General features: G+C 40.3%; 1 protein-coding gene across 5 annotated transcripts in view; it reads right to left on the bottom strand.

Moving 5' to 3' along the window:
* Window positions 1-18,581, bottom strand: part of wu:fa11c10 (protein FAM110A) — a 29,329-nt gene extending 10,748 nt beyond the window's left edge. Inside the window, exons 1-3 of one of the 5 annotated variants that reach the window (XM_030734407.1) lie at window positions 18,326-18,581; window positions 4,770-4,924; window positions 4,569-4,683 (exon numbers count right to left, since the gene is read on the bottom strand). The gene's annotated coding sequence lies outside the window, so the exon portion shown is untranslated. Of the gene's footprint in view, window positions 1-2,118; window positions 2,267-4,568; window positions 4,684-4,769; window positions 4,925-18,325 lie in introns of those variants that run through there. The other 4 variants (XM_030734409.1, XM_030734408.1, XM_030734411.1 and 1 more) reach the window with 4 other exon arrangements.
* Window positions 18,582-21,450: the final 2,869 nt, after the last annotated feature.

Genomic DNA, 21,450 nt, shown 5'->3' with positions numbered 1-21,450 from the left:
ACAACATGTAAGTACATTTCTAAGGAGGTGCACTTCTAGTTATGCTTCAAGTTACTGAGCAGGATTTCAGAAGGGTTTGCGGTTACGATGTAGATTTAACACAAAAGTAAAAATCCACCGTAAGGCTCGAAACTTTCTACTCTGGAACCCTGTGAAACTTGCATATCTGGTGCAAACAGGGGAAAAAAGTTTAACATGCACTGGAAGATTTCTCTTACAATTAGAATAATAAGGAGGAAGAAATACATTTACCAAGTAGTTAATGTCCCCATTGGATCAAAAATATCTTTTCCTCACTGTGTTGTTCTGAATTGTTTATGTGCACAAAACAAGGCTGTTTTTACGTTCCCTCTTTGGATGGAGGAAAGTCCAGCTTCAGTCAAACAAAATTCCTGGATGACTGATACTTGTGAATCAAGTTCTGGGAGAGGGGGGTTGGAAATAGACAAGCTAGTTTTTGCAGCATTATTTTATCCAACTTATTTCAAGCTAAAATGATACCAACAGATAACAGATGTTGTGGATTCCAGCAGCAGAACTACTGAAGATAGACTTCAGGATTTCAAAGAGGCGGCTTCACAGCCAGTGTGCTGACCAGACCCTGGGCTGGTGAAGCTGTGGTTGGATATACGTGCCATTATTAGGCCAAATATTGATATCTGTGCTCCACTCATCCATTTCATTGCTAGTTGAGCTGTAAGACTGTTTACCTGCATCTGCTGAGAAGGTTAAATTAATGTGTGACAGGAGAGGACCTTTAACAAAAAAAGATTCTGCCATTTATGATGCAGAAAATATTCAGCTATGTTTGTGGCATTTCTGAAAAAAAACAAAAACAAACTGAGAAGTTAGGCAATTCTTCTTCCTGTAATGGGGAGCATGCAGAGTTACCACTCAGAGAATTTACAGTGCCTGAAGACATTCTGCCATTGCTGTGCCTCCAGAGGATAAAATAACTCTGATCCAGCAAAGAATTTTTGCTGATTACAGAATCCACTAGGATAACAATCCCCCCGCCCCAAACCGATCCCAGTTTGCATCAGTGGTTAGAGGCAACTACTCCCCACCTCAGTCAGCTGGAGCTAATCTATTAGGTAACAAACACACACGGGTATGAAGCATTAAAAAAGGACATACATACTAATGCAATTACATAGCAGCTGCACACTAAAGGACACAACTGTTAAGCACACAGTCATGTGCAGCCACACACACACACCTTTTTGCCTGAAGGCAAAATATATTTATATAGAAGAAGAGGAATGAGAGAGAAAATATCCCCCTTCAACGTGGTGATGAACACATTCCAGGGACACAATCACATACCGTTGTCCTTAGTCAGATAAAGAGCCACGACACACATGCGCATGGAAATGAGAGTGGTCACCGGAGTCGCCTCAGTGGCTAGGCCTCAGAGTTGGCTTGGATACAAGGAGTGTTTTACTCACATGTACAGACAGACTCACACCAGTCATTCTTCTGCCGTTAACCCATTGTATTATCCCTGATTACCTCACACCGGTGCTGAAAGCCTGAAGTTTGCATTTGGTTAAGCCAACAGCTCTTTGTCGCTTCTTTAAAGAGAGGTATAAGAGTAGATATCACATGAGAGATAAACTGAAGCACTGCTGGTGTGATAACAACCAGAAACACTTTCCACTGTAACGAGAATTTAAATGTTCATCAACATACTTGTTTAGGTACGGTACTTATATGCCTCTGCCAGCATGCGTGCAGCCTGTCAGCCCCTTACAGCTGAGAGAATGAAAATAGTCCTGGAGCAGAGCTGCCAAATGTTATAATCAAGACCAGTATTTTTAGATTTGGAATCCATCTCAAGGACAACGAAGTACCGGCAGCGACAGAGAAAAAGATCATAGCTGCCTTTGTTATAATGAAGGATTTCAGCCAGAAGTAACTGTCATTTTAATAAAAGACAGGCAAAAGAAAACTCATCATTATACAAACTGACACAACTTTAAATTGTGAAATGCGCTGTGGATACCTGCCAGAGCTACAAGCTTGCCCTCCTTTTAACTACACAAACACAACCCCCACGTGTACACACACTGAAGGCACTCTGAACTGCAAACAGGACCAAAAGTAAAGTTTACTTACGTTCTGTTAGCCAGGCCCAGGAAAACTGAAAACAAACTTCTGAGCACCAGAGTGTCGTGTTGGGCTGAAAGGAGGAGGCAACAGCTCTGAGTGTGCAAAGCCGCTTTCAGCTGCTACGAGCTGCCAGCGTGCCAGTACTCATGTGTGAGCCAAATGAACACTAACCTGGAGGGACTCTCTACTATTCAAGCTATGAGACTCTCCTCCATCTCCTCCCACATCCAAGGGAAGAGTCCACCCCAGGAAAGGGGTGGAAAAAAAGAAAAACTATGAGAACAGGAAGCAGGAGCTCTTCCAAATGGTCACATGTCCTTCCCGACACTTTCTCGTCACTCTTTGTAATTGCCTTTGCCAAATACCTATGACAATAGCAAAGTTAATGCCAGAAAACAAAACAGTGAGCCATGTATTAAATCCTGATGCTGAGGCATCACTGGTGCTCTCCGTGAAGAAAGCAGTCACTAAGCTGAGAGAAATTTAGCTGTTTCTTTAGCTGAGCTAACAGGAGAAACAATTTACAGTGTACAACTATAACACCGTCATGAATTTAAAATGATGAGGAATTAATAACATTGACCAACCACTCAACTCCGTCTCGCAAAAATAAGAACTGTTCCGAATATCACTTTCGGTATTTGAAGCGTTGGTAGCAATCAAAAGCAAATACCTGAAGTGTTGCACAATTTTATGATTACAACTAAAAATCGCCATACACAACTCAGAGACAGTGGCTATGCTGTAATTTCAGCTACAATTACATGTAAAATGATTATTTAAAGGCACGGTTAGAAGCAACAGTAGGCCCAGTGCAGCAACAGAAGTGCCCAGACTGAGAAAAAAAAATTATTGTTGAGTTGTACAATCAATATGTGCAGTGGCAGCAGTGAAGTAAAGCTCATGATTTTCTACAAGTAAAATCTCCAAAGGCTGCATTACATATTCCAAGCAGATTACTTTGTAAATGAAACATTGCATTACTTTTTACCTCCATGAGTCTGTGTGATGACTTTCAATGGCCCCCCCCAAAAAAAAAAAAAAAAAAAAAAGACTGTCTGGATTGCATCTGATCATCTCACCAATAGCACTAAAGGGCTAAGCAGCCAACGCATCTGAAGCAGGGTTGCACAGATAGGATTGGAATGATGTTTGGTCCGCATATCCGGACTTAAAGCGCTGGATCAGAGATCAGTGACAACAGGACAGAACTACAGCTGATGGGACAACAGCAGCTAGCAGGAGAGTTAATGTACCACAGAGGAAGCAGAAAAAGTTTGGAGGCAATTTATTAATGCCTGCTACAGAGTCTACCAATTGTAAACTGTAGTCAAACAAACTACAGTTTACAGCTGGAGATGCTTTAGTCTCGCTCTCTTGTTTACTTTCACTTGTCATGTTCAGTTAGACACATTATATAAGGTAGAAACTAGAAGGCTGTTTGTTTGTGTAACCCTTGTTGGAAAGCTTTGAGTACACTTGTGGCAACACTACAGGTTCTCACATCAGTTCAATTATTGTTATTTCACTTCCTGTCTCTTGTCAGCTCATTTTTTTTAAAGGGTGGGGGTGGGGGGTTTGCAGGAAAAGACTAGTGCTACTTTAAATAACAGCTTTATGTAACAGAGTAAGGACTCATGCAGAGCTGAAATGAGATTCGTGGAAGTAAAAAATAATGCTCGTCTTGGGCCTAATGTCATTTATTATTTTACTTAAGAAATACAAATTATATTTGTTTGTTTTACTAACTGTGTGAAATAAAATCGAAGTCCATCCTGATGTTGACCAACACATAATAGAATGATTAACACTGGCATAAGATCAGTACTCAATGTCGGCAGATACCCAAAGCCAATGTATCTGAATCAGAAACACAAAAAGCTCCATCGGCACATCCCTCATCTCAATCTCAGAAACCTCCAACACATCTTAGTGTTAGAATTCTGGGGAATCCAATTTTCCAGGTGGGTTCTACTATTTTAAATCCTTGACAACATCCAGATAAAAACAAACACTCACCCCTTTCCTCTCCAACAGATTCAGAGATAGCCATGTATTCTAGTAAGTGAGAATGTCGGGAAGGGAAGTGGCATAACAGACAGCCGGCAAATGCAAGAAAGCAAATATCATTATGGAAGAGGTGTGGTCGAGGATATCCTGTCATTGAAGCCAGTAAAACAGCAGTTCAGGAGAAGCTTTACTACTGGAATACCACAACACGATTCCTGGGACTATATATAAAGCTTTGTGTACAAAAAACCCCAAAACAAAAGCACGCACTTGTCTTCATCCTTCAGTAGTTTGTTTTTTTATCTTAAAACACTGTGGCTGAGTTCCCCTTGCTCATTACAGTCCAAAAACATGATGGTGCTTATTTAAAGGAGTCATGAGGGCAGGGTGCACCAGACTAACATCACTGTGGTGCACACACATACACTAAACAAATGTACACAAACCTGGCACTCGTACCGCAGGTTCAAGTCTGACACACATGAACACAGCAGCCAGTCATTCTCCAGAGGGAGCAGCAGGAGGGGACTTCCTGCTGTAGAGGAAACACTGTTGGCAGTTCTGGAGACACACAACAGGAGTAGGTGAGATAAGACAATAAACAGTTCAGCTGGGTTGACACATTGCAACACCTTTTCTGCCTCCACCTCCAATCAGGCTCTCCTTCCTCTCCTCCCTTCCACTTCATCACAAAACGTCTCTATTCCCTCCACCTTATCTGCTCAGCCGTTTTCCTGTCTCCAGAATTCCTCGCCTTTAGTCTTTCAGTTTAGGTGTCTCAATGTGCCACCTTGTGAGCAACCTCCAGGTTGAAAAAAGAAGCCAACAAAGAAAAGCCAAAAACTGCAGTTACTCTATTGGCCACTTAAGGCTGGCTACAAAAGTTAGTCAATCCTCACAGACTAGGGCTGTAACTATCAATTATTTTAGTAATTGAGTATTCAAATCGATTAACCGGATAAGAAATACAATTATGTCACCGAACAGCCGCTAGTGCTAATGGTGGCGCCCGCTAGCAAACTGTGGCAACTGCGGTCCGTTCTGGCAGATAACAAATTCTCAGCACAGTGGCCACAACACACACACACACACACACACACACACACACACACACAGGTGTAGAGAGCAGCGGAGGGGTGGAAAAAAACGTGTCACCGATGATCCACTTGGTGTTAAAGGCTTGCTTTTTCCAAATGACAGAAATCTGTAGCAGCGGCGGAGAACTTTACTGCTACTCATGTGGAAGAAAGGCTCCGCTTACACCAGGGCTCTTCATCTCCAGGCCGCGAGAGCCGGTGTCCTGCAGATTTTAGATGTGTCCTTGATCCAACACACCTGAATCAAATGGCTGAATTACCTCCTCAGTATGCAGTCAAGTTCTCCAGAGTCCTGCTAATGACTTCTGTATTTGACTCAGGTGTGTTGAAGCAGAGACACATCTTAAACCTGCAGGACAGGGGCTCTCGAGGCCTGGAGTTGAAGAGCCCTGGCTTACACGGTGACACCTGAGCGCTGCAGAGTTTAAATGAAGCATCGAAGCAACAAATTTGTATCAAGGATTTTTTATAATCGAATTATTCGAGTTACTCAAGGAATCGTTGCAGCCCTGTCACAGCCTCCCATGTTTAAATGGCGTACGTAATAGCATTTAAGATTTTTTGCAGCCTGATACAAAAACAGTTCTGGACTTTGGACAGAATTTACCTGTTTATAACAAGTGAAAAATTGAAGTTTTTTAATTAAAAAAAATTAAAATCTCATCTGTCTCAATTAAGTTTAAATATTAGGGGTTTGGCTGTTTTGACTGACAGGTGTCCACAGCCGATCTCCGTCTGCTGGGCTCGACCCTGCTTATTTGAGTCACTGATCAGGCCTCACTTAATGTGTTTGTGCTGCTGAGACCTGTTTTAACTCCAAGCACTCATCCAAATACCATCACTTCTGACTAAAAATAAATAAACATGGCAGCAGACAAAACAACGTTGAGGTTTCAAGATCTGAACCCCAGAAACCAGTGGGTTACATCCATCTTTGATATATAATCAAACGCCTTCTTGAAGCCTTTCTAATCACTCAACTGCCATCTCAAAACGCCTCTGGGCAGTTTTTTTGGGAAGCTATTTTAAAGTATTACTTTTACATTGATTTTCATAATCGCCAGAACATATAAACATCACATTATCACATCACCAAATCATTTTGCCGACTCTGCCCCAAAACAGTTATCTGCTTCTTAAGTCTGATGTAGGCTTAAACCTAGAAAGAGGGCCTACACATCCTCACTTGACAAAAAGGACACTTCCACCACCATCTTTGCTGTTGTGGAATTTTCTCATACATTTTAAATTTAGGATTCTCAGTACCATACCTCTGTCTTATAAATACCTGACACATCCCTCTATATCTTCCATTAAAACACAGCTTTGCTCTGAGACACAGAGGAGGCAGGTGGATTAAATGTATTGATGTGAATGTGTGGTGCCTTCTCATTTGGCAAATACTTTGATCCATGATACACAGATGCACACACAAGCTCCTTTACTCATACAATGTTGAGTCAATATTGACAGCCACTGGAAGTTTACTAAACACACATACACACACACACACACACACACACACACACCTATTTTTTGATTCTGAGACCACCAAAAGAGCGTGAGGTGGATTAAGTTACCGCAGCTGCACCCACTTTCTCTCACACCACAATTATAAGCTCTGTCGCTTTATGCGCGCACGCACGCACTCACGGCTAACATGTCGCATTACTGCTCACATTACATACTGGCATGCCCAAGCAGGCCCAATCTGTGTCACTCTCCTGGAATTGGTGCAGAAATCAAGCTGAGTTAACAGAGTAGGAATGTAAACTAAAGAAAAAAGCACTGGTGTAAGAACTTAAGATAATAAGCACAAGAAGTTATGTGCCTGTGATATTAAAGGGACCTCTTAGCCTTGAACCACCTCTACAGGTGCTCCTGCAACCTCTACTTCACACAGAGGTAGATTCTGTGTCCACGATGTGGGCGGGTCCCAGGTTAAACTGAAGCAACTACTACATACACTGAATATACTTCCCACAATTAGCACTAAAGTTAATAGTTAAATTCAACACTGGTGAATCTTCTGATGACTAATTAATTTTGATTTATTTTTAAAATGGTATATCTAACAATTTCCCAGACATGAATAGTTATATTAGTGCCATATAAAAGGGAAAACAGCTAACAGCTCCTCAGTACAAAGTCTGTGTGATGTCAGAGTCAAGATATGATCCCAAATTTAATTCCTCATGCTTCAAAAGAGGGGGAAAAGATGCCGATGCAAAGATCTTTGCACACCAAGTAAGGATGTAATGAACTAGCTAAGAATTCATAAAAGCAACCACTCAAGCAGAGATGATCATGGGTTCTAATGCAGTTTTGAAAATTACCCTTAAACTGTTAATATTCATTATCCAACATGGCCAACTGCATACAAGTTATACTTCATGCTTGGCCTATTTTGCTATAGACTCTGAAATCCCAGCAATACACATGCCAACACTGTGCCTTAAAGCAAGGTTACTAACTATAACCCTGCACATAACTTCACACCTTGTTTGACAACAGTAACTGGAAGCTACAGGAACATTATAGCATTAGTGTGAAGAACACTAATGACTGTGTACCCGATACAATCTGTACTCATTAAGAACACCATTTACTTAAGCTTACATCCATCCACACATCGATACAGAGTGCTGGGAAAGACCGCTCACTTCTGGGAGCTGCATTTATCTGCTCTTAGACGGGTCCACACACACACACACACACACACACACACACACACACACACACACACACACACACACACACACACAACTTGGTACTTATTTTAAAGCATTAAATACAGTAACTTTAGATTTAACTTTACTTTAAAGACTTTTGGTGACTAGTAAATAAAACTGTATTCATAGACTCGCATTGAGGCGACTGTTGTTGTGATTTGGAGCTTTATAAATAAAACTGAATTGAATAACCAGTCAAATCTGACTTGAATATTGACTTCTATCAAATCAAATACTTTGAGTGTCACGTTTCTAATAAATCTAACAGATTATCTCATGTATGCATTTTCACACATGCACTACAGCCCTGAATGTTTCTAGACAACCTACAACTGCATGTGAGCCCACAAACGCTTTACTCTCATTTTACACTGAAATTTTAACTATTTTATTGTCAGCTATTTTATTGTAAGACAATGCAGACCATTTTATTTTTTAAAAAAAAGTTTCAGCTAAAAATTGCAACTAACTGTTTTTCTGCAGAAAGAAAAATGGATTACTTGGTTGAGTTGTTTCAACTGCCTCCTCAATATCCATTTCTTTCCAGCTCACACACTCAACTCATGATACAACAATCAATTTTTCTCCTGACTTTGTGCAACTCTGCAGACAATTTGCAGCTACATAAAGACAATATTGTAAAAGTGATACAAATGTGCTACAGCAGCAGGGATCTATAGCACACTGACATGTTATTTGGTTAGTAGGTCAGTGGCCCCTGTGTGGAGGGGCAAGGTAAATAATGGTTAACCAGAAGCCAGTTTCCAAATAATGACCTCAAAAACAGCCAGAGGCGCTGATGACAAGCAAGCAGCAGAGTGTCTCTCACATGCAGTGATGAAGCACAGACTTCTGGGAATGAAGAAAAGGATGGGTGGCATCCAGACATCAATTATTTGTGTCAGCAGGGTGGAGCACATGGAGGACAAGGAAGATCCTCCAAAAATACAAGATCAAACACACCCTGTCACACACGCGTGTAAACCCTTTCCAACAGATGCAGCTGCGTGTGTAGGGCTCCAAGAACTAATGAGCACACACTCAATGACATATCAAAGCTAAACACAAACTCACCAAACCACATATTTCTACTTGTCTTGTTACAATTGTCTCAGTGTTAACTGTCTGGATCCCAGACTGTAACACAATTATGATTAATGGCTCACTGTGGTGTGAGTGCATATAATAATAGTAGCCAACAGAAATTAACTGGTGGATACAGAGGAAAAAAAAAAATACCTCATTTAAGTAAATCCGTGCTAGAGCAAAGCACAAGAAGCTTTTACAGAACCGTTTTCTTCACATGGAGGCCAGTTCAGCTATCAACATCTGAAAATAAAGAGATCACGGGGCACTTTCCTCTCTGTGCTGCACAGCATCACTCAGTCACTACACTGACTGCTTCCATGTGAACACTGAGCTGCTGACCTCCAGAAATCAGGAGAAACAGAGGCACGGTTTGCCAGGGCGAGAACTCACACTGACCCCGTTATTCAGGAGGAGACTTGCCTAAACTGGACGTCCGCAGGGCCAACAACTGGGAACTCCATCCACATGACTCCCACTATCAAGGATATTTGGGCCAGAGAGAGCTAAACCTGACAGAGAAATCTAGAAGAATTCTCTGAAATGAGACTTTGTGGGAACATCAAAGTTAAACACAAATTATCCTGTTGTGACATCGTGTTTACAGATTAATCTAAGGTTAACTCAGATTTTAATACAAGAGCGTTTTCTTTGAGCTTATCAATTTTATTCTATTTTTCCCATATTCTCAAGAAAAAGAAAAAAAAAGCACTGGAAAATATAATATCTTTCTAGAGGCTTTGGTTCTAAATGACATTTCTCAGACACCGGTGGCAGAAAACATACTTTGCTCAGTTAGAAAAAAAAAAACTGGAGGAGGAAAAAGAACCAGCATTCGAAAGGAGGCACTTAAACCCTAAACATTACTGTATATAATTCACTCTGCAAATATTTTCGTACATAATGGGGCATTATAGTCAGCTGCCCCTCCACTGAGTGCAGCTGGTAGTCATTGGGCCTCACTTACCAACAGTGGCAGACACACAAATCTGTGTGTAAATCGTGCGTATGAACGTTTCACACACAAGTCTGTGATTTGTCAATATTTTGATACTTTCAGTGACAGCGTGGCTGCCACAGGAATTTAAAGTCTTTAAAATGAATAATACTACGACGATGATGAATAATTATTATTGCCTTTTGGTCATTATTTACAGCTTTCCAAAATATAAGCCATAAAATGCTCAAAATTACAATAAAATAAAATATAAAAAGGGTAAAATAAAAGGGTATGTAAAGAAAATAAAATACTATTCCATTATCCCTCATCTTTTATACTTGTATCTGACTTCTATCATGGCTGCATGTTGTCACTAACAGTATAATTTCTTGGCACTATCCCATGGATGCTAGAGAATCTCATGATCTCAAGAGTCTCTCATTTGGGGCTGTCAGGTCACGTGCTTCTCATCATCCACCTGTTTTCCTCTTTTCCATGGAAACATTTAGGAAAGCTGCACCTCTCCTGCCTTCCTCCTCAGACCTCAGAAATTATTATTCAGTTTTCTACAGTCAGACTTTCTCCTCAGGTCTTGCCTTAGAGGTGCAGGCTTCTCTCTTATATCATCACCACCACTTTCTGTGTTTCACCTGGAGGTAAACGTGTTTCCTTATATTGAGAAATGGGGGAAGGGCAGCATGCAGATTGTATGCACATTGTTTGGAGATTGCACAGGGCTGTTCTGATTTACTAACATACACATGGTGAGAACAAAACAGGCCATTATGCAGGTTTCATAAGTCTGACAGTAATTTTGCATCAGTCATTTTTGTGCAAAGTAAAAATATTTCCACAGAAATATTAGTAAATGAGGCCCATTGTTCTGCTCTGCAGCCTCAGTGAGACAATCATAGAGGCACATAAAGCAGCTCTCCACTTGCTTCAGGTTCAAATGTCCTTAATGCTCACAGCAGATGCTCAAGGCAGATATAATACCACAGCCAGCTGCAGCCCAAGATGCAGGAGCTGGAATATTTCCAACTGCGACCTGGCCAGTGAGCCAGCCAGTAGGGAAAATATAAGATGGATGTACTAAAATGAATATTAATACCCCTTATTAACACTTTTTTGGAATGTTGCTGAATAAGCTACTTTCAGTTCACACTTATTCACAAGGGGTGACCCCATGTGAATAAGTGTGAATACCCAGATGAACTGTTAATAAGACAAAAGTATTTCTTATCTGATTACTCGATTAATGATGGAATAATAGAGAGATCAATTACTATAATAATCAATAGCTGCAGCCTTAATCTAAAGCTCTGCTTCAACAGCCTGAGTTAAACAAATTTAGCTAAAAAACTACCTTAAAAGGGAGAGGAGCTTGTTTCAAACAGAAGATGAACTGAAGAGCTGTACTAAGACCTCGTATAAATTCAAGGTGGATTATTTTGAACTGTAAAGCCCAAAAAGCTATTTTAATAAAGTCCAGGAGTTGAAAATATGCAGAATACAGTGATCCGTCACCTATCGTGGGAGTTATATTCCAGAGACACCCACAATAGGTGAAAATCCGTGAAGTAGCGGCATTATGTTTATTTTATTATTTATATATATTTTAAGGCTTTATAATCCCTTCCCACATGCCTATAAACCTTTCCCAATATCTTACTGCAACTTGAATGATGGAGATGATGAATTGTGTAGCTGTGCAGTACTGATGGCGATGAAGGTGGAGCAGTATCTTCACCCTCAGCCGTTACTTCTATTTCCGCTAAAGGTGTAGGCGTAACTTATCTCTTCGTCCGGGTGATGAATATAGTTATTATGGGGTGTTACAGAAATACCTATATACCGCAAAATCCCACAATATAGTGAAAACTCAGCAAAACAGAATTAGTAATATTTTTTTTAAAAATCTGCGATACAGTGAAGTCGCAATAAGTGGACCGCGATATAGTGAGGGACGACTGCAGGGAACGAGTTCAGGAAACAAAACTCGTTTCAATGTTCAGTACTGTACTGAGCCACCCCTCATTTCCTTTAGTTTCCTTCCAAGAAGGACTTTCTTGTTTTTAACGTTTTCTTGAACAATAGCGCTCCAGGTCTGTCAAAGATTTTCTTTGGACACTGGCCATTTTTTCACTCATTTTCTGTCCAGTCCTGGTTCCTGACCAGTTTCAGAGGAATGTTTTCTTGTTTGTTAATCCACTTGACACTGACCAGTGAATCATTCAAATATTTAAAAAGAAAAACAGAAAGAAAGAAAAAATAAAAGCATCCATTCTTAAGGAAGGGAAACAGGGAGAAAAGACTGAAGTATGCCAAATTACACAAGAACCAGACTTACAGACTGATGAATCCAAGTTTGAAACTTTTGGTCACGTGTCTACAGCCACCGGCAAAACACGGCTGTGGCTGTGTCGGGGTTTGGGGCTGCATTTCAGCCAGTACAAACTCTGCTTTTGCCTTTTATAGAGTATTTTCATGCATGTTTTGATGTTTCAATAAACTGCTGCACTCCTCATTTTCCTGGCAAAATATAAAGAAATGAAGGGTGGATCAAGACTTCTGCACAGTACTGTACATGAGAGCACAAGAAAAGATGCTTGACCCCTGTTCATGAGTGCATAGGGACAGCTGCGGCTCAGGAGGTGAAGCGGGTCATCTACTAATTGGAAGGCTGGTGGTACTAATGCATCCACTGTAGTGGGAGTGTTAGCAAGATTGTTAACAACATAGAATAAAGTGCTGTATGAATACGGCTTGTAGTAAAAAGGCGCTCTGAGGACTCAACGTCAACAAGGACTTTACCAGTCCATTTATCATTTATATGCAATCAAATGAACATCATGTTTAGTGATGTGTGAGTAAATGCATTTGATACTAATCTGCTTCATCCAAAGTAAAGTAGTTCTTGGAACAGTGTTGCATAACGCCCAACTGTAGCTGTGGTTGTGCTGTATACTCTGGCCAAGTGGAGCAGATTACTTTCCCTGGTCTGAAAAACATCATGTCAACATAAGATGACCTCATCATCATGTAAGTGCAGATAAACTGCAGGACAGGCCAGAGATAAAATTCAAATCACAGGTAGCGCCATGGAACAGATGAGAGCTAAATACAAGTCAGGAAACTATAAAGAGAGAAAAAGACAACAAGAGAAACAGACAACAAGCAGGACGGCATCGTGTAAACGGGGCCTTAGTCAACAAAACCAGGCAACACTTCCAGGCAGCAAGTGTGAAAACTGAAGCCACTCAGCCTCTGAGTCAGTCCATGTGACATGATGAGTAATACCTACTGCTGCAAAACGTGCAGTGGGAGACTTTGTGACACCTACAAACTCACCACTGAACTCTCCCCTGGTTAATGTAGGCAAAACTCTGCTAAAACAGAGCTCTTTGTATTTCGCTCTGAAAAACATGAGTTTACATGTCAACACAAAAAAAGCCAACATGCACCCTGCAAAAAAAAAAACAGTTTCCCATGTTGTTGGCTATAATATTACAGTCTACAGCTAGTGGAGCATTACATAGCCCAAGCCACACTATTATTTTGGTGACTATTTGTTTTGATGGATGGCATGTAGGTTTCAATGGAAAAATAGGATATTTTGCAGCTAATCACAGGCTTGCTGCCACATAAACAGTCTGGATAAGCAGACAGAAAATGGAACATGACTAGACTCCAGTGGTGAGCCAACTATTATGAATCCCATCACAGCAGGCTGGGTAACTTTTCAGATTAAATGGTCCAGCATGTGAGTATGTGTGGCAGCTATGTTGGGTACAAACTGTAACATTACCACCATGAACTAAAAAGGATTCCCTCTTTATTCACCCCCCCCCCCCCCCCCTGCCCGAATGGCTAAATTTAAGATGAGGCACCATCAGAAGGACCAAAATACTGGAAAGTAAACAAGATGAGCAGAGAGGAAAAAAAAGTCTCTGAGACAACATTATAAAGCAGACTTCAAACATGGTGACTGGAGAAAACCCACAGAATCTGCAACACACTGAACATGGATTATGCACTTTGAGGGAGGGTTAATAAAACAGAACTCAGCTGACTGCAATCTACTGACATGTAATGGTGAGATTATATAACTTGTAACTTTAAAGTTCATGAGTCTGTTACTTGCTTGGACACAAATATGCATTGTTATATCTGCCAATTTGATGATCAAACTTTTCTATCTTGTTACGGGATGGCTGTAGCTCAGTAGGTAGAGCAGGTCACCTACTGATTGGAAGGTCAGTGGTTCAATTCCTGGCTACTGCAGGCTGCGTGCCAATGTATCCTTGGGCAAGATACTTAACCCCAAGTTGCTCTCCGACCGTTCCGTCGGAGTATGAATGTGAGTGAATGTTAGATGATTAAAGCACTTAGCTTAATTCATTAATCATGGAAGTGCTTGTATGAATGCGTGTGCATGGGGTAAATGTGAACGTGTTGTGTAAGCGCTTTGAGTGCTCATATCTGAGTAGAAAAGCGCTATATAAGAACTAGTCCATTTACCATTTGTTTGGGAAAATAAAACCTGCATGTAGAGATTTTCCTTTTGTTCTGGTAAAAAAAAAAAAAAAATAAAAAAAAAAAAAAAAAAAAAAAAATATATATATATATATATATAAAAAATAATCCTGCTCACCTAAAGCTAGTTTTATGGTCCTGTGATGTGATGTCACTGGCCACTTTGTTAGGTACACCTGTTCAATTGTTCGGTAACACAAATATCTAATCTGCAGCTCACGGAGTTTCTGCTCCAACATTTAGATGGGATGGCCAGAATTTGACGTAAACAACATGAAAGCATGGATCCATCCTGCCGTGGATCAGTGGTTCAGGCTGTTTGTGGTGGTGTAATGTGTGGAAGATATTTTCTTCTCACACTTTGAGCTCCATTAATACAATAATTAAGCCAAAAGGGGTCCAACCTGGTATTAGCATTGTGTACCTAATAAAGTGTCCAGTGCGTGCATACTTGTCCATGTTGGATTAACTACTGTGGTTTAAATGCACTACGGTAATGCTCAGAAGTCAGACATAGATTTCACAATGCAAAGTCAACAAGCTCGGCAATAAACATAACTTTCTTACAAAAACACAAGTTCTTGATTATTATAACTATTAAAAAAAAAAAAAAGGTTAAAATGCCCATTACAGTTGCCCAAATGACAAGTTGACCTATTTAAAAAAAGGACAAATCCACAGTGAAAAACCTGAAAATATCCATCCATCCATTTTAAGCTGGAGCCTATCCCAGCTTTCATAGGGCGAGAGGCAGGGTACACCCTGTACAGGTCGCCAACCTGTAGCAGGGCCAACACAGAGAGACAGACAACCATTCTCACTCACATTCACACCTATGGGCAATTTAGAATCACCAATTAACCTAACCCCAGTAACTGCATGTTTTTGGACTGTGGGGGAAAAACCGGAGTACCCGGAGAACATGCAAACTCCACACAAAGGCCCGGGCCAAGGTGGATTCAAATCCAGACCTTGTAGCTGTCGTTCTAGCTGTGAGGCACAGTGCTAACCACCACACCACCGTGCTGCCCAGTTATAGATTTCTAATTTGAAATCTATAAAATGCAGATACTTTCCATTTTTGCTTGAAGAATTATATTATTATCTCATTTGTTTTATTTATGTCAGTGATCTGGAAGTGCTTTATACTGTGAAGACCCTACAATATTAGAGAAACCCAACCCAACAATCCTCTATAAGCAACACCTGGTGACAGCAGGGAGGGGAAAAAAAAACTCCCTTTTAAGAGAAAGAGCCATTCAGCATGAGGCTCAGAGAGGGCTGCCATCTGCCACAACCAGCCAGAGGAAGGGGGAAGGAAAGAGAGAAAAGAAGAACACAGAAATGAAAAACAGGACAGCCTAATGGAGTTTCCCCATAGATTACAGTACACTCAACTTTTCGGTTCTACTTCAGCATGCACTAAATGACCTAAAAGACAAAGTTTACATGTCTTAAAAGGTGGGAACAACTTCATAAGACTGTCTGTGTAGATTCTCAGTCATCCAGGTCATAGTAGTCTCTGGAGCTTGGTTGAGAACTGAAGAAGCCTTTCGGATGAGAGGTGAAACGTCTTCAAGAAACAAAAAGAAGTCCAGTCGCCTTTTTCAAGCTCCAGAAACTTCATAAGACTGTTAGAAAACAGTGAATTGCTACTTCGAAGAATGCACCCCTATACACAAGCACCGCTTCCTCGAGTCCCATTTAGTGAAGAACTTTTCAATAAATTAAACAAATTAGCCCTTCATTATTGTTGGCTGTATTTACTCAAGACTTTTTGTTGTGATTTTGCACCATGCAAAGTTCCTGAACTAGACAAAAGGGTGCACTCCCAATGTTCAGTCAGCATCTTCCAATTGCATTAGGAGAGCAGGATTTCATCTCCTGCTTCAAAAACAGTGAAAGTACACCCTTGGGTTGTGGTGGGTCTCTGTCCTCAGTTAAAACCCCCATAAGCTTCTTTCCAGACACCACTAAGCCTTATTCTTCCGACTATTTGATGTTTCCCCTCTACTGAAACAAAGTCTTTGCAAATTTTTCAAAAGACAAATGTGATTAACAGTAGGCCAGAGCTTCATTACTGCTATATTACATGTCTGAAAAGTACTATTTTTTCCGTACAGAGACGTAAGAAGTAGTTCCACCTACATCAGCTGGACTGTTGTTCTTGTTTTTCCCCCAAAACGTGCTCACTTAGGGGCTTATTAATAACAACTCCATGTTGGCAAGTAAGTGACTTTTCTAGGCTGCAGGATGCACATTCCTGTCCTGGGAATGATTAAGAATGGAAATTACAAGGTGGTATGTTTGTGACTGTTGCCCCAAGTGAAAAGCGCTTGCAAGGCAGTTACAATCTTTAAATTCACTCCGTGCCAGTTACTGCAATGTCTGAGTAGTGTGCTTTCCTCTCTTGCTGAATTGTTTATTCAAGTCACATTGTGGTATCTAAAAGATAATTCAGTTGACATATCAGGCAGTGTTAATTTCATTTACAAACTATTTTTGTCTATGACCCTTTTTTTTTTACAAAAAAGGAGACGATAACTAAATAAAAACTACCTAAAAGGATAAAAACGATGACGAAATTAATTGACACTTTTGTCAACGAATGAAAACAAGACAAAAATGCTCGGCAGGGACGACATCCAATCAGAACTTATTTAATTTTGTGACAGCACGGGACAAGTTAGGAAAACATCCAATCAAATGCACAGTTGCCCAAATTTGATCCAAACATGGGATGGCCACACTAGCCTGTGAATTTTTCAGGCAGAGCAGGCCTACTCATATTGTTGGTTCAATATGTTTGTGTGTGTATTGGTCTTTCAAGCATTAATAATATTCCATAACTTTTAATAAATGTTTAATTTTGTGTAAGTGTGTATAATGACTAATTCAAGGGAACTGAAGAAAATTTCAAGTTCAAGTTACTTTATTTGTACCCAAGTGGTAAATTTCTTGTGCACTACAGTGAGTTGGCTCATAACAATACAGATATGATTAAAAGACTAAGACAAAAACATGTTAAAAACAAACCCCACGTATAAGAACAAATAAGGACAAATGGAATAAAAACATGATGAGACATAGAACACAGTAAAAAACACAACAAGAGGTTAAAATTTGTTAAAACTTATGGTCGTAGGAACAAAACTGCTTTTGAAACGCTTGGTTTTACACTTTACACCCTTTATATTTTAGTCGACTGAATCAACTGTAGATTGAGCCGACTATATATATGTATGCTAATTAGACTAAAACTATTCAGATGACTAAATTATGACTAAAACTAAATTACATTTTCGTCAAAAGACTATGACTAAAACTAAATCAAAATTTGCTGTCAAAATTAACACTGATATCAGGCTAAATTTCTGCAGCTAAAGCGGAGAGAGAATATACCGGCCCTCGAGGCCTGGAGCTTGAGACCCCTGAGCTAGGGTCAATACAGGAAGTGCATTTCAGGCCCAACTTCCTCCTCTGACAGAGAAAGGGGAACCACCACCCCCGGTAAAAACCGGAGTGTAAATACATCAACATTCCGAACAGAGTGAAGTTCTTCATGACCTTTAAACCAGACTCACATCCGTTGATACACAAGGCGACTTCCCCTTCCTATGAAAACGTCTTTTGTGCACGCTTCCAGTTAAAGAGCACATCAGCCAGAGTTGATTAAGGCCTGCTGCAAGTTCAGTGGGCCATTTCAGACTCTACCATTACTAACGTATAAATTCACAGTCAGAATCTTTAATAGTAAAAGTAACTCGTGAGCACAATGTTAAAAGTTATCAACATTTATTTTAGGCACCCACCTTCGGCACGACAGCCAGTCCTCATTCAGCTGAACCTGTATTACACTAACGGTGCGGCAAAGGTGTATTCCTCACGCAGGTGAGCCATACTAACCGCTACAAATGACCAGTTTTAAAAGACTTACTCACCAATAACCGCAACTCAGAGTGAAGCAAATAAAGTTTAACTTTCATATAGATGTGTCAAAGCATCGATACATAAGCTAACCAATAGCACGCTAACAGCATTTGGAGTCCACTTTCACGCAACTTTCAATGTTGGCGCGGACGATTCCATTACTTACCTAGGACTACACGGTGACATTATTTGGGCTTTTTAATACACGCTTATGAAAAGCTTAGCAATAGCAGTGTAGTCATTTGTTTCAACATCTATCGCTTCCTTGTAATGAAATTATAAATCCCTTTAATATTACTAAGTTTATTTAGGAAAACTTTTATTCGCACCCCTAAACTGGTCCCACTTTGGTACGGTCAGAGCTCCCCTCATTGGGTAGCCTGGGGCATTTACAATTTTTGGAGGACGCTGCGTGCCCAGTACCTTGGTAACCCCTTCTTCTCGCGAGAATAAAAGCCTGAAACACATTTTTGTCACGCGGTCCCAAACAGAAGCGGGCACAGCTTCCAGCTGCCGTGTTGTCCCATTTCACAATGATTATTCCCGATTGTTTGATTCCTGAAAACAACATGAAAAACGCAGTTATTTTTCCATGCTATTTTATTAAAAAAAAAATGAAAATACGGAAAATGTATACAAAATGTTAATGAGAGTAAAAAGGTTTTATAACTGTGTAATTACGCAGCTATGCAATCCCCAAATACTGGTATATCTTACTACTTTTATTTCTGGAGGGATCATGGGGTTAATCCTACACAATAAGAAATTAAAATCACTGTATGGCCTCCAATAATTGAATATATGCAGGAACAAAACATTTTGCAGCCTGTAATAAAGTAAATGTGAAACGAAGTTGAAAGATGGACATCGGTAAGGTTACAGCTAGCGGTTCTTTCCCACTGAAAACATGAACTGTCTCCTTCATGTTCTCCTCAAAAAGAGGGGACCAGTAGAGGGGCCTTAGTAGAGCTAATGACAAAACAAGCTGTGGGGATGATCTAATGTTTTGGCAACAACCTGCTTTAATTAACTAATTTAGGATGACCTCAGCTCCAAGAAGAGAGGAGTTCTTCTCTTGCCTTTCTCTACACAGACGTGCAGAGGAGGATGTATCACTTACCGCACCGGTTCCCATGAGGAGAATCTTTATTTCCTTTTCTTCAGTGTTATTCCTTCATGCATCGTGCTTTGAGTTAAAGAGATGAGGCTAAACGTCTGGATAAGTGTCGATAAGAATGAGAGTGATGCAACGATTATACTTGGCCCACATCAAAGAGCAGCCGAAAGCTAAATGTGAGGCGATCATAGCACAATCACATTATAACTGTGGGTCTTTGGTGGTGGATGTTTAGTTTCCATGGATTTACCAGAAATGTGGTAATGTGAAAAACAGGATTTTGTTCCCCTTATTTAAAAAGAAGAATAAAAACCTCTCAACCTGTAACCCTTGCTCCGCTAAAGCTCCCTTAACCACTTATGAGAAGAGAAGAATGTAGAGGAGTGGAAATAAATAGGGGTGGAGGAAGAGAGTAACACTTGATGGGCAGCATCATCAGAGCAGCATCGCCGTTTACTTTCCTGACCAAATGGTGCACACCTTGTAATCATATGTTTGTATTGTTGAGCTTAGCACACGTCGACCCACCTACTGCCCACCCACTTGTTTCAGAGTGTAAGTTTGTTGGTCTTCAAAGTAGGATCCCATCGTGCACCCAGACTGATATAATGTAACACATTGTAAAAATTTTACAAGGACCGTTGAATTAAAAAGGAAAAAATATGCATAAAATGTTAAGTGGCTGCAGGCATACCGCAAAATGTGGTCAAATTCAGCACCATGGAAACCTAGAGCATTCGGCTTTCTAATGTGTTTAATGTTATTAAATGATTTAATTTTATTTAAGTTAAACCACAATCTTTTTGTAACCCATAGTTCTTGTGCCTAACTCTGAGTGCTCCTAGACAAGTCCAATTTCACTTCCAGTTTCACGATGGAAGTTTTGGTGTGTTTGATGCTAGCAGAGCGCCACAGTCGCCTGAAGCTTGCGTGGAAGATCTCAACTTGTCTGCAAACTCTGTGCAAGCTAACCAACCAAAAAACGGTTTTAAATGAAGCACTATGTACCTCTTTGTGAACAATTTCACCTAGTGACAGGTAGCAACCATGTGCCAAGCTGTCAGGGAATACTCATATTTCTCTAGCGACCGGTGGTTACCAGGCAGACACCAATCAGGCTCTGGGCCTGTGTGACTCGGGTCTAAGTAATTTCAAGAACACTTGTATGGGTCATTTCAGATAGTAGATACAAACAACTAATATGGTTGTTTAACCGAAGGACTTGTTGGTTGTTTCCAAGTACTGGTGATATGAAGACAATGCAGGAAAGACTGGAGTAACAGTTCAGAATTTACATTCATTCAACTTTGACCAATGTAAATATGCTCAACTGGCCAACAGAAATCGAGCACAGCATCAGTTCTGCAAGCCCATCCACTAACCCAGCTACAGTCCCAGCACATGACTTTAAATGTGCATGGCTCAGCTGATGTCGACTTCTGTCAAATAGTTTTCGTGCGTCATATGTTTGTTTGGTTTTTAATGTTTTGCTTTTTGTTTTGTTTTCATATATATTTTAAACCTGTTTGCTCTTATTGTGTACAGCACTTTGACCAATGGCACTGATTTTAAAGTGCTTTATAAATAAAGTTGAGTTGAGTTGCCCACTGCTGCTGTGCCATTGCAACCCATCTCCAACCCGGCTCCTTCTTTCATGCTGTATCCGTCTTCCTCCGCTCTCTGCTCAGTCTCACTGCTTATCTCCTGCTCTAAGCATTCCATATAAGCACATGTACAGGCTAGAACAGAGCCAAGCTGCCAAAGATAAATTTCTGCAGATTAAAATATTATTATTTTGACTACAGTAGTCCTGGCTGAAATACTGATAGAAGTGTAAAAATACCTTGCAACCTTTAAATGATAGGGGTCTGAGCTTCAGTTGACCTTTGC

This window comes from Archocentrus centrarchus, chromosome 7 (assembly GCF_007364275.1).
Source record: "Archocentrus centrarchus isolate MPI-CPG fArcCen1 chromosome 7, fArcCen1, whole genome shotgun sequence".
NCBI classification, from domain to species: domain Eukaryota; kingdom Metazoa; phylum Chordata; class Actinopteri; order Cichliformes; family Cichlidae; genus Archocentrus; species Archocentrus centrarchus.
Note: the sequence above shows the minus strand (reverse complement) of the source record. Positions and strands in the feature narration are given on the sequence as shown.